This window comes from Trichechus manatus, unplaced genomic scaffold (genome assembly GCF_000243295.1).
Source record: "Trichechus manatus latirostris isolate Lorelei unplaced genomic scaffold, TriManLat1.0 scaffold00019, whole genome shotgun sequence".
In the NCBI taxonomy this organism is placed as follows: Eukaryota; Metazoa; Chordata; class Mammalia; order Sirenia; family Trichechidae; genus Trichechus; species Trichechus manatus.
In genome coordinates, this window is record NW_004443955.1 from 5,809,502 (window position 1) to 5,811,811 (window position 2,310).

At 45.0% G+C, this 2,310-nt stretch overlaps 1 non-coding gene across 1 annotated transcript; it reads right to left on the reverse strand.

Moving 5' to 3' along the window:
- Positions 1–1,300: 1,300 nt before the first annotated feature.
- Positions 1,301–1,381, reverse strand: LOC111819872 (small nucleolar RNA SNORD115). Its single transcript, XR_002823444.1, has one exon. It is a non-coding gene; the product is annotated as a small nucleolar RNA SNORD115 (small nucleolar RNA).
- Positions 1,382–2,310: the final 929 nt, after the last annotated feature.

Genomic DNA, 2,310 nt, shown 5'->3' on the forward strand with positions numbered 1-2,310 from the left:
GCTCCACCCTTTCAGACCCCTGAGGTCATGGCCATACCTTTTGAGACTAAGGTGGTTTGGCTTCTTGTGTTCTTTGTCTCTTCAGCTTCTGTTTCCTGTGGCCTCTCAGCCCTCGGGCCTCAAGCCCGCATCTGCCCTGCTGGGGCAAGTGTTCCAAAGTTCAGTAGCTCCACCAGTAAGTGCCCGGAGGCACCCCACTCCACCAGAAAGCCTCGTGCTCACAGGCACTCAGCTTTCTCGCTCCGTGAGTCAGTTCTAGCGCCTTCTCGCACTGGTCTCCTGGTTCTGCTGCTGTTGGTTCTCTGCCACTGCCGCTCCTCTGCCACTGCAGGTTCTCTGCCACTTCTCTGCTGTTGCAGGTTCTCTGCTGCTGTTGGTCCTTCGTTGCTGTCACTGCTCTATCCATTGACAGTTTTAAAACCGCTTCCACATTTTAGGTATCTGTTAGAGCAGCACCCCACTCTCTCGGTACCAAATTCTCTTAGTTATCTAGTGCTGCTACAACAGAAATACCATGAGTGGATGGCTTTAACAAATAGAAATTTATTTCTTCACAGTAAAGTAGGCTAAAAGTTCAAATTCAGGGCATCAGCTCCAGGGGAGGGCTTTCTCTCTGTCGGCCTTCTCGTCAATGTTCCCCTAGACTAGGAGCTTCTCTGCACAGGGACCCCGGTCCAAAGGACACGCTGTGCTCCCAGCACTGCTTTCTTGATGGGATGAGGTCCACCTGTCTCACCGCTCACTTCTGTCTTTTATATCCCAAGAGATTGCCTCAGGACACAATCCAGTCTTATAAATTGAGTCCTGCCTCACTAACACAACTGCTGCCCATCCTCCCTCATTAACATCATAGAGGCATGATTTACCACACATGGGAAAAATCACACAATACTGGGAATCATGGCCCAGCCAAATTGATACACACATTTTTGGGGGGACATAATTCAATCCATGACAGTACCCATGAAGATCACTGCCACTTGGTGAAGCACTTATGGTCAAGAAAAATAGTAGGGACATGTCTTATCTGATTGCCTATATCCAATTACCTCTGGGCTGCATCTTCATTTGTCCAGGTTATCAGTAGAGACAAGTTATAATGACATAGAAAAACTCACTTTGAATCCATGGAATAGAGAATTTCTTCATAATGGGTCTTTTTAGAGTACACAAAGAGAGGAAAAGAGACAAGGAATGCGCCTGAGAAATGTCAGACACTTAGCATTTTTGGTCACTTATGGGAGGCAAAAAGAATCAAAATGGGGGTACATTAGAAGTAGATAAATAAAATTGGGCAAAGGAGCTTCCTGTTGGTCCTATTGAGCACGATTTTTATGTCATCATATCTCTTCAAGAAAAGTTAAGGTATCATGATTGACCTGAGCCATGGCACTTCCCAGGCATACATCCCCTTAGACCACAAGATGCTTACCACACATGTCTTTCTTCCAGCCCAGTGTCAAACTGGATCAGAGAGTACACATATTCTCCGCAGGATACCTGGGTTTTTTTTTTAACAGCCCCAGGGAAAGCAGGCCAAGAGGGATCATCCTCAGAAATCTTTATCGAAGTAGACAGCAGGAAGACAGAGGTCAAGGCGGAGAAGTTCGTTTCTTCATGGTTAAGACTTTAGTGTGCTATTCTCAAAGGTATCAAGAACATTAACACTCTCCACAATAACCCATTACGAGTGATGCTGACCATTGACAACAAGAAGATAAGGACAAGGCCTAGAGGTCTCTAAACTTCTAGAATAACCTGTCAGGTGTTTCCATGTAGAGAGGAGGGTTTTCTATTGATTAACCCTAGTCTATATATTCAAGAAAGCAATATCTGTATCCACTGGCATTTTCCAGTGCATGGAAATTCTCAGGAAATAAACTCTCAGGGTCACATGAAACTGGGGATCTAAAATTTAGCTGTCAGGACACTCAAAATTGTATTCATTTTTGAGAATTGTGGCAACACCTCTTCCTGAAGCTCAAAGCTATGGCCAAGGTGGCATTGTTTTATGATGTTTGATGTCAGTCATGACCCACACATGACTCCAATCTGCTTCAACCCAAAATAATCACACCAGGAAATACACATATCCTTTTATATTTCAACCAGGAAAGGATCCCTCAGAATATATAGAAAGGGACAAGGAAAGGTCATGGAAGCTCCACAGACACATCCAAACTCCCTGAGGGACTGAACTTCTGGGTGGAGGGCTGTTGGGACCATGGTCTCGGGGAACATCTAGCTCAATTGGCATAACACAGTTTATAAAGACAATGTTCTACATTCTACCTTGGTGAGTAGCGTCTG